The 17,149-nt window shown below is 42.4% G+C and overlaps 1 protein-coding gene and 1 long non-coding RNA gene across 6 annotated transcripts in view; one reads left to right on the top strand and one right to left on the bottom strand.

Annotated features, from left to right (window-relative positions):
• The window catches only part of LOC129048356 (uncharacterized), a 65,287-nt gene extending 56,815 nt beyond the window's left edge, over positions 1 to 8,472 (top strand). The window contains exons 4-5 of the long non-coding RNA XR_010141622.1: positions 4,028 to 4,141; positions 7,511 to 8,472. This is a non-coding gene — a long non-coding RNA (uncharacterized LOC129048356). The remainder of the gene's footprint in view (positions 1 to 4,027; positions 4,142 to 7,510) is intronic.
• The window catches only part of CASP7 (caspase 7), a 51,259-nt gene that overhangs the window by 15,725 nt on the left and 18,385 nt on the right, over positions 1 to 17,149 (bottom strand). The gene's annotated exons all lie outside the window — the stretch shown is intronic.

The following is a 17,149-nucleotide window of genomic DNA, read 5'->3' as shown; positions in this document are numbered from 1 at the left end:
GTGACAGGGAGAAACTTGGTCTCCACAAAAAATACAAACAAACAAACAAATAAATAAATTAAGTAATTAATTTAGCCAGGCATGGTGGTGCACGCCTATAGTCCCAGCTGCTTGGGAGGCTGAGGTGGGAGGATCACTTGAGCCTGGGAGGCACAGGCTGCAGTGTGCCGAGATCGCGACACTGCATTCCAGCCTCGGCAACAGAGACCCTGTATTTAAAAAAAAAAAAAAAAGATAAATCCAGTCAGATTAGTTCCTTGCCCAGAGCCGTCCAGTGGTTTTCCCATATGCTGAGAAGGAACTCCAGGGTCCTGACCACAGCCCACAGGGCCTACATGAGTTACTACCCCTATTATATCCACTTTTTCCTTCCCACTCCTGCCTCAGCCTCCGGAGTAGCTGGGATTACAGGTGCACACCACCACGCCCAGGTAATTTTTTTTGTATTTCTAGTAGAGACTGGGTTTCTCCATGTTGGCTAGGTTGGTCTCGAACTCCTGACGTCAGGTAATCTGCCCGCCTCAGCCTCCCAAAGTGGAATTACAGGCGTGAGCTAATGCACCAGCCCCTGCTTTAACTTTTACATTAATCACCTGACCTCAAATTACAGAGCTATGTTGTCTCCTGCTTGAGTGTAAACTCTATGAGGGCAGGACCTGGACTACTTCACTGCAGATCCCCCAGCTTCTACCACAGTGCCCGACACATAGCAGGTGCTCAACAGTGTTTTGTGAATGAGTGAAGAGCGTTTCGTGCTGAAGAAACACCACAGTCAGTGGCCCTGGGCCACCTCCGTTTAGGTGCAGATCAGCTAAATGGAGCTGCCGTCCTGCCTGGTGACCAGCAGGACATGTCAGGGGCAGGTGAGGGAGGGGCAGGCACACTGGTACCCGCACTTCCATTTTGCTAATTCTTGTTGCAAGGCTGCTGCAGAGACACTCATTAGGTACAGCCTCATTAGGCTCAAAGCTCACGTACAGGAAGAGAACACATTTCTGAGAGGGAGCTAATTTAGGGCAGCCCCCGCCTGCTGATTCTGCAGGAACGCAGGACAACTCTTGCTTGAGTATTTCTTTCAGGTGGGAGACCTAATACTACTTGGAAACATTTTTGGAGTAATAAGTTTTCTTCCCTTATTTCCCGTGACTCTCCCATTTCCAGTGTTGAACCTTCATAGCACACCTCAATTACAAGAGCTATCTGGCAGACATAAGTTTATTCAATTAGTCACTCGCTCCCATAATAACCAGGTTGGATCATAAAGGGAGGGTTCTTTAATCAAAATCACACAGTACAGTAAACAAGAATGAGGAAGCTCTTTATGTTCTGATGTGGGACAATCTCCAATAAGTCGTGTTACGTGCAGGACAAAACCAAATTGCAGAACAATGGCAGCAGTGTGCTACCTTTTGAAAAAAAACTGAGAAGAAAATATGTTTAGATTTGCTCGTATCTGCATAAAGAGACACTTGAAGGATGGTGCAGTAGATAAATCCATGAATTCAGGGGCTGGGCTGCGTGGATTTGAATCCCTATTCTACTGCATAGCTGTGTGACTGTGGGCAAATTACTTAACCTCTCTGTGCCTGTGCCTCCTCATTTGTTAAAAGGACAAAATAACAGCATTTGCTCAGAGCCTGTAAACAAGTTAATCTTCACAAAGCATTTAGAACAGTGTGTGTCCTGTTTTAAGTGATAAATAAACATCATTATTACTGTTATTGATACAGGAGATAGAAAGAAATTATTTAGGCAGATACTAAGGGTATAAGAGCCCTCCACAGAATTTCCCTTTTAACAAAAAGCGGGCCCCAAATCATTTCATTTTTTTAACAAAGAGCAGTCTGAAAAATCGAGCTGCAGACATAGATAAGCAAGCTGGAAGCTTGCACGGGTGAACGCCGGCAGCTATGCCAGTAGAAAAGGGCTACTTAAGGGCCAGGTATGTTTAACATGGAGGCTCCACTCTTCCCTTTTCTTTGTCACCACGTGTACAGTAAGGAAACAGGTAACATGGCGCTGGCCAGGTGGAGAACCAGCTGCATGATAAAAGATGAGGGTGGCATGGCCAGCTTTTTCATGCCCTATGCAAATGACACACCTAGCCCTAAACAGTTTGTGGTGCCCTATGCAAATGACACACCTGGTTCAACCAATCTTTTGCACCCTATGTAAATCAGCCACCGCCTCCTCAAGCTCATCTATGAAACTCCTTGCATTCCACTGCGGAACCAGCAATCCATTTCTCTTGGACCCCTCTCTCTGCAGCAGAGAGAGCTCTTCTCTTTCTTTTGCTTATTAAACTTCCACTCTGAACCTCAGTATTTGTGTGTCTGTGTCTTAGTTTTTCGTGGCTGTGAGACAATGAATCTTGGGTATTCACTCCCAACACTGATGCCGGTTCATTATGTCTGTCTTTCAGCGTGGTTATCTGTGTTACAGGGAGCTGGGAGCAGACAGTAGGCAAGAGTGGAAAGAACTCTGTGTAACTTTTATTATATGCAAATAAGTTATTCAAAACACTAAACTAATAATTGCCATTTAACCGTTAAAAGTCACTTGCTTGCTACAAACGGATTTCAAGATCTGGCTTATTTTGAAGATCACTGGATTCATACTTTTTTGTGCTAATTGAGGGGGCTCCCTAGATACCCCATTTTTCTATTTTTCACTGTGACTTTATCCCTCTGCCTAGCCTTTTAAACTTCTTACTCCTCTGTGTCAGCAATAACAACAATAATAAATACAGTTAAAATAAACATCATTTTTTGATCATTTACCACTTTACATATATTATCTCATTTAATCTTCAAGAGTTTATGAGGTATTAACTCCATTTCACAGAGAGGGATGAAATCAGCTTGTCCAAAATTACAAAGCTAGAGAGGAATACAGCCTGGATTCATTCCAAGGTGTAACACCAAGTCTCCTATTCCAGAGTTTCTCAACTTTGTTAAAATTCGGATTCCTATGCTTTGCTCTAGACCTACAGAATGAGTCTCAGGTCAGGTGTGGGCGTTCTCCTGGGACGATCTCCAATAAGTAGCGTTAAGCACAGAACAAAAGCAACATGCAGATCAATGGCAGCAGCAGAGGGTCTGAGCATCTCGGACCCTCTGAAGCTTGAGGGTCATGATGACAAGCCTGTCCACTGCATAGGCCCTCTTGGCTCTGACCTTTCATTGCTGTCTCTGATCTTGTTTCAAGCCCCTCGCCTACTTCCACAGCCCGTGGAAGCGGAGAAGTTGATGGAAGATGTTGGCCTCACATTCCTGCGTGGTGCCGATTCACACTCCCATGTGGGGCGGAGAACACCAGCTCGCTCTACTGTATCAAACACCTCTCCAGTTGTGCACAGCCTTTTGGCTCCTTGGCTCTTGGCCAGAAGATGGAACCTGACATACCTCAGGAAGCACGGCCCCTGGAAGGTGCCCCTCTGCAGCAGTGAGGGTGTATTTAGGGCCACAGGGGCAATTTACAACTCTCCTTGGAACCTTCAAGGTCTCCCAGCAATGACAGCTGAGCTGAACATTAAACTGAAATTCCTTTAATGCCACCACCAAAATCCTTCCAGGAAATGCCCCAGCAGGCAGTGTCATCCTTAGAGTCTCCTTCTTTTGTAACAAACTGTGTAGAGTCCCCAGGGCAGCCTAGGTGTGAGCAGTAATTCACTCAGCACAGTCAGAGGAGGCATGCTTTGTGATCCCAGTCCCAGCAGCGAATAAAGAGTTACTGTCTGTTTGGAAATCAGCTGCTGGAGTCAAGCAGATCATCAGATAAACAATTGCTATTGGACAAAAGAAAGGGCCTCAAGGGCTCCCAGGAGATTGTGCTAATTAATTAGCCAATGGCACAAAGAAGGCAACAGTCCATAGCTCAGTCCAGCAGGTTCTCCCAGGGGTGGGAGCTGGGGAGGGAATAAGAAGGAAAATAAAATGCTTTCAAAGGTCCAGATTAGAAACTTCTTCAGCTGGCAATCATCCCCAAAGACATGATTTTCTAAAAGTGGCTGTTCTTGTTTATCCAGGTTCCTAGGACCTCACTGCAGAAGACGCTGAAGCATGTGAGAACTGCTGTACCCCGCCAAAAGGAGGGGCAGAAGGAAAAGGCCGCTGAGATTCTTTCAAGTCCAGATCAATGGGTAGGAGTCTTTCTTCCGAAGCTGATGAACGATACAAACGGTGGAGGAACCACTTCAGATATTTTTTAAGTCACCATGAAGAGTATGAATATTTTTATAGGCTTATGCTTTACAAATTGAATTAACAATCATTATCCCACTGATTCTGCAAAGTACAGATGAGAGGCAAAGAAAGACAAGACAAAACTGGCCAGGGTATTTTTTCCTCCAGAGTTTATCACTTCCCATTCTATCCATCCTCCTCTTTTTCCTCTCTTTGCTAATTGCTAATGCAACTACCTTTACTTTGGCCCTGTTTACATTCTGAAGACTTTTACTAAGATTATTTTGTGAAGGAACATAGGATTCTTGTTTTGGAACCTGCCATTAAGTGCAAAGTCCAAGATAAACCAGAGCAGTGAACTGAAAGTTCTAAATCTGCTTAAAAGCTTCTGTGTTCCACAATTCACTGCAGATTTAAAAAAAGAAACCTGGCTACTAAATCACTATGCTTAGAGCCAGACAAGCAAGATCACAACATACTACAATATCTTGGTAGAATGACTTATTAAGTGCACTTAAGTGTACACTAAAATGCAAAGGAAAGTTAACACAGCAGGTTGAACCCAGTGCTTCCTAACCATCCCAACTCTTTCTTCATGTTGAGCTTCCTCACCAATATGGGCAAGTACCACTATCTTCATTTCCAGATGTGTTCAGATAAGCATAAATCTCTGCTAGGAACACAAATAATGTCAGCATCAACTATCACGAAGGAACCAGACTGTCCTAACTTCTTAGGTAGAGAGCCATTTCTTGCAACTTCTAATTTCACAGTGTGAGGTCAACTCAGTCATTTTCACTACAACAAAGTCAAGAGTCAAAAAATTATAACCAAGCTCTCATGATTATTTAGATTAAAAAGACCTCCTTGAAGAGCCTACAGCAACTTGTATCAGAAAACACTATAGGATAAAAATATTCTGCCTACTTTACAAAGAAGTGAAAAACCTTAGAAAGAGTACAATGGATTTTTACAATCCACTCTGGGTGCAAGTATAATTTTCCCCATCACTGGAGTGGATAAATACAGGTTTTATCCTCTTATGGATCCCCTGGGCTACTCAAAATGTGAATTATGCCTTTCTATATTTGGAAAGGAATATAAGCATGCAAGAAGCCCACTGCGATTAATTTTCTAAAGCATCACCATGAATAGGATTCCCAGTAGCTCTGTCTGCCTGCAGACATTCATCAGCATGAAAGTAAACACACCACCAGGCTCACATTTCCCCAGAGCTGTTTCATTCGGAACTAGAGCTCTGGTTTTCGTAGCCACTTTGTCTAAATATTTTTGGGATGATTCATTCATGGTCTCAACATCTCAACAGAGGGCATCCCCACAGTCCTAACATATTAAGGCACAGAGCAAGACAGAGAAGAAAAGAAAGAGTGCAGGTAGTACCTAGTGTCTCCATCTGAAAACAGTCCCCTTTGCATCAGAACTAGGCTGTGCTCTGCGACGACAGGAAGTGAGTTTCCTTCTTCTCTGTAATAATAAAAACTCAACATGCTCGGAGCTCAGCAGGGGATAGAAGACTGGCACAGGCCGCCTGGCCCTGAAGGCCTGTGACTGAATCAGCAGTGAACTGCACGCTGGAGTTTTCCATAGGACCATTCAAACTCGGGCTGGGAAGGTCACACTGGCCTCTCCCTTCTCTGCTGACCGGCAGAAATGCCCCGGCTCCCTATTGTAGCATCCCCCAACCCTGGGATGGCTCCCTGTGGAAAAAAGCAACTGTCTGTGAGCGTGGGGTCCAAAGGAAAAAAGAAAAAAAAAATTTCCATAAACATGCAGCCAGGAGCACAATCTTTAAGAGTGAAAAATTGGAAACAACAGGGGAATAGCTAAGCAAGAGACAGAGTTTCAACAGAACAAACCATCGTACAGTTAAAGTTGATGAGCATCACACATGGTCAACCCACCGAAGTGCCAAATCTCCAACAGGCTGCAAAACGGTGCTCACATGACGGCAAAACATGTCAAACTATGTGTAAGTTAATCAACAAAAACAGGAAGTGAGTGTGTGGTGAATTACAGAGTTCAAGTTCATTAGGTTATGTTTTTCCTTTAAAGGTACTGAAGTGAATAAAAATAATAGGAGACCATGGACGCATACCAAAGCCCTTCATTTTCAAATGAGGCATACAAACACTTTTCAATGATCTTGCATAAAGTGAACGATCCAGGAGTTGCTGTATTTCCCCATCTCAACCCTCCAAATGCAACAAGGAAAATGCGAACACATAAAAACCAAACACTTATAAAGTGAACGGCTCAGCAATGCTTTCCTCAATTTCTTGGTTCAGGACCACAGTCTAGAAAGGGTGTGAAGCTGATAGAATGAGGTTATGACACCTGCTACCCTGCACAAGCCTCTCGATCATCTGCCATCCTCAGGTCTGTGAACAAGAGAGAAAATTCACTCTATACATTTTTTCTCTGAAATTCAGTTGCAAAAATACAGACATGGGGAAGAAAACTCAGTTTAAAAGAGGCTAAGGAGAAGAATAGATCCCCTCTCCAAAACATACCAACCTCCACATTTCCCTCTTTCCCCTAAAAACAAACAAACAAAAACCAGTAGGGTCCCTGACAATAAAAATTGACAAATGACTTTAAAACAAATCATCCAGGGGGTATAAAAGGCTGAATTGTCTTTAAATAGCCTAATAGACTGAATGGAAGAGACAATAGGTCTGTATTACGGCTGCAGGGTCCAGCTTTAGAACAGCTAACATACTTCAGTCCTTAATCACTCCACCCATCTTTTCCCCTTAAAACTGACCATTGGCCGGCAGCGTGGCTCATGCCCATAATCCCAGCACTTTGGGAGACCGAGGCAGGCAGATTACCTGAGGTCAGGAGTTGGAGACCAGCCTAGCCAACATGGTGAAACCCCATCTCTACTAAAAATACAAAAAAATTAGCCAGGAGTGGTGGCACGCGCCTGTAATCCCAGCTACTTGGGAGGCTGAGGCACGAGAATTGCTTGAACCTGGGAGGTGGAGGTTGCAGGGAGGTGAGATCACACCACTGCACTCCAGCCTGGGCAACAGAGTGAGACTCCATCTCAAAACAAACAAAATTCTCATCATCACAGATCCTTGAGAGAAAGAAAACCAGCAGCTCAGGGGTTAAACATGCAATGCCATGTTCACATTTCCTGTCTGTGATCACATGTTCATGTGAGAAGCAACTGGTTATGTTTTCATTGTACTTTTCTATTACTAGGCTTAATTTTTCTCTGCTAATAGTGTTCTAGGTTTCTATTACTGTGAAAAGCTGATGATTTACCTTACCTTTTCACTTTAATTTTTCCCCTCTAGAAGAGCAATAGCTGAAAAGAACTGGAGGTATCCCACACATGGAGAAGCTACAGCTTTGCAGTTTCTAGACCTCTGCCCACGTTTTGGTGTCCTGCGCTTGCTGCTCCTGAAACGTGCACTTGGGCCTCTTCACTGGAAAGCCCATTGCTCGCCCTGCTGGGACAACTGTCCCTATGCCATCCCTCCGCCAAAGTGAAGCAGAGAGGAAGCCGTGTACATGAAGAAAATCTGCTGACCCACTTGGGTGGAAGGAAAAAAATGGTGGGTGGATGAATGTGGATGAACAGCCTGGTGCCACCACAGTCGTGGGTGCCACCTGACACTGGGGGAAAGCAGTGGACAAGTTAGGCCTGTGTCTCGGTCCTGGTCCTGTTGGGTGGCTACGCATCACCTCTCTGGTCTTCCTTTCCTTGATCATAATGAAGGGAATTAGGTAAGTTCTCCCAGTGTTAAAATCATGATTCTATGATTTCTTCCTCAGCAGACACATTCAGGTAATTCAGGAAGCTGACGGTTACTCTGATTCTCATAACAATCCTGTGGGCAGAGATCAATATCTCTATTATATAGATAAGGAAGCTGAGGCACAGGAAGGTCACGTGACTTGCTATAGTCCCTCAAATAGTAAGTGGGAGGAAGGGGCAGGATCTGAACCCCGGTTGTCTGACTCAACTTTGCTACTTCTATTATTTTACATAGTGTCATCACTGCTTCAAATACAGCATTCAATCTTTATCATTCTCTTTGTACAAATTTGGGAGACAGGCATCCAATTTTCTGGAAGCTGAATTTGAATCCTTCCTTTACTGAAAAGTAAATTCCCTGTATAAATTTCAATGTTCATATTTTTTTTAGTGGGCCCAGATGTGGCCCCTTTCAATCAATGGGCATCATGGCACAATTTTTGCTTAACTTGGAACGTATTCTTTGGAACGAATTAAAGGCTGCCTTCTTTGTTCTTGTCTCTGATTCGAAAGCATTGCGTCTTCTAAACCAGTTTTTTAACCCCTCTCCAAATGAAAAAGCATGCCACTTGAATCTTCCTTATAATTATACAAATAACACATTTTTTATAGGGATGTGTTTACATATCTTCACTCACTGGTGAAGAAGCCCAAGATGCCTCGAGGAGAGAGAATTATAACCAAGTGGCATTTATTAACCACCCTCCAGGGGGCAAAGGCTGGAAAACACAGATGATGCCAAGGGTAAAACCCATGTGATCCGAGCCAGTGCCTGGAAAATAGGGAGTTTAGCAAATGTTGAGAATAGATCTTTTCTCCTGCTCTCTTCCACTGGGAAACCAGAAGGGTAAACAAACTCCTCAGCAGAGACACACGAGACTCCATGGAGGCCGAGGGGTAATCTGAGACTGCGGGAAACCTGTCTTCCCCTTTTTTTCCTTTTCTTGAATTCTGACCTTGAGCAGAGCTCAGAAGGGAGCCTCTGATTTCTCAGGTTCCTAGGACAGAACATCATCTAGGCTGCTGGCCAGGGCTTGGTCTTGGACCTACAATGGCTCCTTGTGGCCTATGATATTAAGACCAAACTCACCCTGTCCAGCAGATTTTGCCCACTTTCCTAGGCAGAAGCCACATCGGTGGCCTTGCCTGACCGCCATCTCCACCCTGGCCGTGAGGTTCCACCGGTCCCCCCGATACCCCCTCTGCTTTTCCTGACAACTCAAGTTTCAGCTCCTCCTCCAGTCCTTCCTTATCCTTCCCTCCTCAGCCACCCACGGCTCCAAGGCTATGTCCTGCAATTCAGCAATTAGGTATTATTTTCTGTAGCTGTGCCTAGGCATTTGGTTAAAACTTTGACTTTATATCCAGGGCAAGGACTATAGGGTTATATTTACATCAAGAGAGAACCCTCTTCAAGTGCAAGGAGGACCCTAGACCCTGTTCTATAAACTATGGTTCATAATGAATACAGACTGGCCCCATAATGATTTCCTCTAAATAACTAAAAACCTGAATGCTTTACTAATTTTAAGATATTTGGATTTTTTGTGCTTTTCTGTGTTTTCCAAATGTTCTTCAATAATCAGAAAATTACAAAATCACTAAACTTTTTTTTAAAGAACAGGCTGGATTTTTAGTGCCTATGGACTGGAAATAAAATGATGCTGTCCTGCCACCTAGTGGCTGTGAGGCAAAAAAAAAAAAAAAAGCCAAGACAAGTCTAGGGGCTTGAAACTTAGTATTTGAAACCTGTGAGTCCCACCCTGGCTTTTTGGGGAAGGGGCTATTTCTTTCTGCAACCCAGGCTCCTTCATGTCTCCAGGGGAGGGCAGGTGGGCAGTCTGGTGCTTGATCAGAGTCAGCTCAGAGATGCTACTGCCTCCTCCACTGCCTAACAGTGATTCTGAACTCCTTAGAGAAGGGAGCTGGAATGGGGTGGGATGGGATGGGATGGGAGGGAAGGTTGTAGGGGTGCGGGGGGGGGTGGGGGGCGGGACACCATCAGCTGCAAGGAACATCCAGAGGAGCCAGTGGCACTCCCATGCATCACACCCTACATCTGTCAGTGGGTCACATGGTGCTCCTGAAACTGCAGACAGGACCTCGGAATACTTACCATTTATTTTAATGACGTCAACATCAGTCATGCTATGAAAAAGGTAGAGTGGACCAGAATGTAGACCCTCCAGGCTTATTTATCTTTCCAGAGAACTTAAAGCTGAGGGGTGGGGGGGACATACCACAGACCACATCTATTTTTGCAAAATAAAAGGTCTTTTAGGCAGAAGTCTTCCAGCAAGGTACTCAAAAACTTTTCCAGGGGTGCACAGTCTTAAGGGAAGAATAAATGGCCAGGTCCTCAACTGCCACTTGTATTTTTTTCTAAAACTGGTCTGTCAGAGATACCACTTTTCCCTTGCCCATTCTCCCATCTCCCACTGTGTAAAAGAAGGGCAGACTTTCTCACCCACCCTGAACCTCACTTACAGGGTGATGAAACATCCAGGTCATCCACAAAGAGACAAATAAGATTTATCTGTGAGTCTCCTTGAATCAGGCACTGTGGTGGGGCTTCTTTCTTATACATGAGTCTGATAAAGGTGAAGTATGTCACTAGTAACGGGGGTATGTGGGACCACACTGGGCTGTTCTAAATTCAAATATAGGCACAACGCAGATATACTGTCGGCTCAGTTTCAGACCACCACAGGAAAGCAAATATTGCAATAAATGGAGTCACCTGACTTTTTTGGTTTCCCAGTGGGTAGAAAAGTTATGTTCACACTATACTCCAGTCTGAGTATATGCAACAGCATTAGGTCCAAAAAATACATATCTTAATTAAAACATAGTTTATTGCTAAAAAATGCTAACAATCATTTGAGCCTTCAGTGGGTTGTAATTGTTGGGCTGGTGGAGGGTCTGGCCTCAGCACTGATGCCTGCTGACTAATCTGGTGGTGGTTGCCAAAAATTAGGGTGGCTGTGACAATTTCTTAAAATAAGACAGCAATGAAGTTCGCTGCATCAAATGATTCTTCCTTTTATGAACAATTTCTCTGTAGCATGCCATTCTGTTTGATAGCATTTTATTCACAGTACAACTTCATTCAAAATTCAAGTCAACAGAAAGGTGATTGTCCCCTCGCCCGTCATGCAATGCACATTCGTGGCGAACCTGGCACTAAACCATTCAAAGATGACCTGCTTCTGGGTTGGGGTTTCATATGTAGCAGAGCAGCTCCCTCACTGCGATATATTGAAAATCAGCTCTCAACACAAGTGTTCGTTAAAAAAAAAAAAAAAAAAAAAAGGAAAAATTTTAAAAGAAAACAAACAAAAAAAGAGTTAACACACACACAAAATTCAAGTCAATCTTCTCAAACTCTGTGGCTGCTTTACCAGCTAAGTTTATGTAATATTCTAAATGTAGATTTCAAAAATGTATCAGCACATTCACCAGCAGTAGATTCCATCTCAAGAAACCACTTACTTTGCTTATTCATAAGAAGAAACTCCTTATCTGTTCCAGTTTTATCATGAGGTTGCAGCAATTCAGCCACATCTTCAGGTCTACTTCTAATTCTAGTTCTCTTGCTATTTCCACCACAATGGGCACATCTGCAGTTACTTCCTCCATTGATGGAAGTCTTGAACCCATCAAAGTCATCCATGAGGGTTGGAATCAACTTCTTCCAAACTCCTATTAATGTTCTGACATCCTCCCATAAATCACAAATGTTCTTACCGGCATCTAGAATGGTGCAAACTTTTCAGAAGGTTTTCAATTAACTGCCCAGATCCATCAGCGGTAATACTATAACTATAATGTTATTCCCAACATTATTTATGGCAACTATAGCCTTGTAAAATGTATTTCTGAAATAATATTTCTCAAATAGTAGTAAGACATTATTTCTTAAGTAATAAGACTTGGAAGTTGAAATTACTCCTTGATCTATGAGCTGCAGAATGGATGTTTTAGTAGGCATAAAAACATTAATCTCCTCTGCATCTTCACCAGAGCTCCTGGGTGAACAGGTGCAATGTCAATGAAAGGAATCTTATTTTAATGAGCAGTAGGTCTCAACAGTGTGCTTAAAATATCCAGTAAACCATGCTATAAACAGGTGTCATCCAGGCTTTGTTATTCTATTTATAGGGCACAGAAAGAGGAGATTTAGTATAATTCTTAAGAGCCCTAAGATTTTCAGACTGGTCAATGAGCATCGGCTTCAACTTAAATTCACCAGTCTGCCTAACAAGAGAGTCAAGCGTCCTTATAAAGCACTGAAGCCAGGCATTGACTGCTCTTCTCTAGCTAGGACAATCTTAGATGGCATCTTCTTCCTATAGAAGGCTGCTTTGTCTACATTGAGAATCTGTTGTTTAGTGTAGCCACTCTCACCAATGATCTTAGCTAGATCTTCTGGATAACTTGCTGTAGCTTCTACATCAGCACTTGCTGTTTCATGTTGAACTTCTATTTTATGGAGAAGGCTTCTTTCCTTAAACCTCATGGATCAACCATTGCTAGCTTCAAACTTTTCCTCTGCAGCTTTCTCACCTCTCTCAGCCTTCAAAGAATTGCAGAGTTAGGGCCTTGCTCTGGCTTGGGCTTTAGTTTAAGAAAAAGTTGGGGCTGGTTTGATCTTCTATCCAGACCACTCAAACTTTCTCCAAGTCAGCAATAATAAGCAATAATGTTATTATCCATGTGTTCATTGGAATAGCACTTTTAATCTCCTTCAAGAACTTTTCCTTTGCATTCACAACTTGGCTGTTTGGCACAAGAGGCCTAGCTTTCAGCCTGTCTTGGCTTCAACATGCCTTCACTAAGTTGAATCACTTCTAGCTTTTGATTTAAAGTGACAGACATATCACTCTTCCTTTCAACTGACACCTAGAGGCCATTGTAGGGTTATTAATTAGCCCAATTTCAATATTGCCTCAGGGAATAGGGAGGCCCAAGGAGAAGGAGAGAGACAGGAATGGCCAGTGGGTGGAGCAGTCAGAACACTCTTAACATATATCATTTAAGTCCGCTGTCTTATATAGGTGTGGTTTGTGGCACCCCAAAGCAATTACAATAGTAACATCAAAGATCACTCATCACATTTACAGAGATTATGCTGGATTTGAACAACAACAACAAAAAAGATTACTGATCACAGATCATAGTAACAGATATAACACTAATTAAAAAACTTAAAATGTTGTGAGAATTACCAAAATGTAACATAGAGATACAAAGTGAGCATATGCTGTTGGAAAAATGGAGCCAATAGGTTTGCAGGGTTGCCACAAACCTTCCATTTATTAAAAATGCAATATCTGGGCCAGGTGTGGTGGCTCATGCCTGTAATCCCAGCACTTTGGGAGGCCAAGTGGGGGTGGATCACTTAAGGTCAGGAGTTCAAGACCAGCCTGGGAAACATGGCAAAATCCTGTCTTTACTAAAATACATAGAAAAATTAGCCAGGTGTGGTGGCGTACGCCTGTAGTCTGGCTACCTGGGAGGCTGAGGCAGGAGAATCGCTTGTCCTGGGAGGCAGAGGCTGCAGTGAGCCAAGATCACACCACTGCACTCCAGCCTGGGCAACAGAGTGAGACTCTGTCTCAAAAAAAAAAAAAAAAAAAAGAAAAGAAAAGAAAAGCAGTATCTGCAAAGCACAATACAACAAAGTATGCTTGTATACACTGAAAAATGTATTAAAAAATATATATATAATAGAATGAAATGGAAGTGATGATGGTTCTTATTTAATGTCTTTGCCTTTTTTATTCCCTTATTATTTCCAAAGAATTTTTATTATTGAGCTGGAGTCCTATGTATTGGTTTGTTCTCAAACTGCTATGAAGATGCTACCTGAGACTGGGTAATTTATAAAGAAAAGAGGTTTAATTGACTCACAGTTCCACATGGCTGGGGACTCATGGTGGAAGGGGAAGCATGGTGGAAGGGGGAGCAGACACGTCTTACATGGCAGCAGGAGAGACAGAGTGTGTGTAGGAGGAACCGTCAAACACATAAAACCATCAGATCTCATGAGAACTCACTATCACCAGAACAGCATGGGGGAACCACCCCCATGATCCAGTCACCTCCCACCGGGTCTCTCCCTCAACACACAGGGATTATGGTGATTACAATTCAAGACGAGATTTAGGTGGGGACACAGAGCCAAACCACATCAGTCCTGTGAGAACAAAACAAACACTGATTCCAGGAGGTAAACATGGGGCTGGGCTTGGTACCCTTTCTTTCTTCCTTTCATCCTTCTTCCCTTCTACCCATCCATCCATTCATCTATCCAAGAATAAAAATTTAGAATTCAGAAACAAGATGACTGTCACAAGGATGCTTATAACATATTCATTGAACTGAAAAATGGTATCAGACCTTTACTGACAGCAAACAAATGTGGTATGGCTAACTGGTTTGACAGGGACTGGCTCTGTCAACTAGATTACAGAGCAGACAATTTTCATACATGAATGAGCTGCATTAGCAGCTCCAACGTCTTGACAAAAATACGTTTAAAAAAGCATATGGTTTAAAAGCATTTTATCAAAAAAAGGATACTGACAAATGTTTATTAATGCTTATCTTTTCTGGAACATTTTGAGTTAAACAGACTGCCTCTAAATAAAAGAAGAGCAAATTTAATTTACAACTGTTTGAGAAGTTTGGGTACAAGTTTTTTGGTGTACTTCCCAGAAACTAAAAAAATTAAATACCTTTAAGGCGGAATAATAATTCCTTTTGTAAGTTAGATAATTGCCAATTCTTTTACTTCCAACATAATTAAGGAAAGACCTAATCAAGTTGTCATTTTTTGGTCCAAAACTCAGAAGGAATTCAAAGAATTAAGTGACATGACTATAACAAAACTCCTACCATCTCATGTATTTATTCATGATTTCTCAGTGCTTCTTATCTCTAAAAATGAAAAATAGGAAAAAGAGGTAATATCAAATTCTTTCTTATTCCAGCAATAAGTATTATTTGTCCATTTCTTTAGAAACTAACTTATTAAGAGCCCCTTCATTCCATTATAAGTTGAAACTTCAATGCAATTTCTATTTAATAATTATTTTGATGAATGACAATTTAATAATATTAATGATATATTAACATTTATTTTTCAGATCAATTGTGAATTCATTAAAGCTGAAACAGTAACTTAGTCTAGGAGAACTTTCTTTTAATACTCATGATATCTAGAAAACTGTCTTAAAATTTATATGGATACACATATGCATACGTGTATATGTTAACATAGGTATATGATGTGGTGTGATCAATAAGACTTTCAAGCAACTAAGTCTATTACATCAGAAGAAAATGTGGAGGAAAAGAGAATGAAAAAACCAAGTTTGAAGGGAAAAAAGACATATAAAAGTACTAGCTGTTACAAGAGAGCTGTTCATGTATTCTTTTAATGGATAAAGGTGGTTATAAAATCACTATGGATGTAGATTCCACTGGGTACATTTAAAGAAACGACTTTGAAATGTCAGTATTTACAACACACCATTTATTTTAATAATTTCTGGGAAGTACATCAAAAGGCTTTGCTGAGCTGGAGTCCTGTGTATTAGTCTGTTCTCAAACTGACTTACAAAATGATTATTAAATGATTCCCGTTTCTCTTTCACTTGTAGACAACTTGCTGAAGTCAGATACTCAAAAAGGGTTCGGAAGAGTGAAATATTGTTACATTTTTTGCAACTATCTTGACAAAAATGTGTATGTTACCTTAAAATATACACACAGCTTTACATTATTTTGAGCACATATAAGCAAAGGCGTTTGAAGACCATTGCTCTAAGGGGCTTTCCCTGGGGAGTAAGTTGGCCTGCACCAATTTCTCAGGGTTTTGGAAAGTTCCAGGAGTCAGAACTGTATTTTCTGGTCATTTCATTGGATATTCTTGACTCTATCTGGCAAACAACAAAATCTGGGTCCATAGTGTTGGGGTTCTCCCACTTTTCCAAGTCCTATGTTGGATGATATGACCCAAGGTCTGCTCTGAGGTGTTGGGAGCCTGGCTGACCCTCTCCACCAGCTCTTCCCCTCCTGAGCACTGCCTGGGAGCACTCCCTAACCTCGGCCTTTATCCCCCTCGCTATCTTTCCCAGTAGGACTTGGCTTAGGGAATCCAAAGAAGTGTGATGCGTCTGACTCCTGCTGCCTTCTGTCTCTCAGGAAGCTCCACTCATTGTCCATCCATGATCAAGGTTAAGGGAGGGTTTGGGGTTCCTCCATGTCCTTACAGCCCTACTTTTATTTTTTATTAAAAAAAAAAACAACTTGTTTTTTGAGACAGAGTCTCACTCTGTTGCCCAGGCTGGAGTGCAGTGGTGCAATCATGGCCCACTGCAGCCTCGATCTCCTGGGCTCAAGTGATCTTCCTGCCTCAGCTTCCCAAGTAGCCAGACTACCAGCATGCGCCACCACACCCAGCTAATTTTCTTATCTTTTTTTGTAGAGATGGGGGTCTCACAATGTTGTCCAGTCTGGTCTCAAACTCCTGGGCTCAAGTGATCCTCCCTCCTTGGCCTCCCACAGTGCTGAGATTACAGGTGTAAGCCACTGCACCACGCTAGCTCTACTTTTAAATGGGAAGCACACAGCAGAACCTTTAAGTGAGTGGTGCTGGCATTGTTTAGTTTCTCATCTTAGCTTTACCATTTACTAACTCAGCAAAAAGGCAACCTATTAAACCTCACAGCACCTCAGTTTCCCTACCTGACAAATAGTGATAACAATAAAACTAAATGTGTAATTATGTAGACTAAATGCAATAATACCAAGCAGGCATACAAGAGTTTACTCAATGAAGCTATTATATTATTAAATGCAAAATTTAGAATTTTAAAAGTGAGCTCAAGAAAGGGAAAGGTAGGAACTAATGAACAGGATGCAATCTCCCTTCCATCATTGGAATGCATCAGGAGACACAGGGTGGGCATGAGTCACCCTAAAACCTCCTGTCCCTCAGCCCTTGGATTCTGTGTTGTCAAACTTGGTCCCACTGGCAGCAGCAGCCCAGGCTCTGTTCTGAAGGTGCTTGCAAATCACCTCTAATGAGAACAGTCCCTGATACCTGGGAACTGCTACCAGACACTCAGCCACTGAGCAGGAGACTCCCAGTGGTTGCTTTTGTCCA

The sequence above is a fragment of the Pongo abelii genome, chromosome 8 (assembly GCF_028885655.2).
Source record: "Pongo abelii isolate AG06213 chromosome 8, NHGRI_mPonAbe1-v2.0_pri, whole genome shotgun sequence".
Taxonomy (NCBI): domain Eukaryota; kingdom Metazoa; phylum Chordata; class Mammalia; order Primates; family Hominidae; genus Pongo; species Pongo abelii.
Note: the sequence above shows the minus strand (reverse complement) of the source record. Positions and strands in the feature narration are given on the sequence as shown.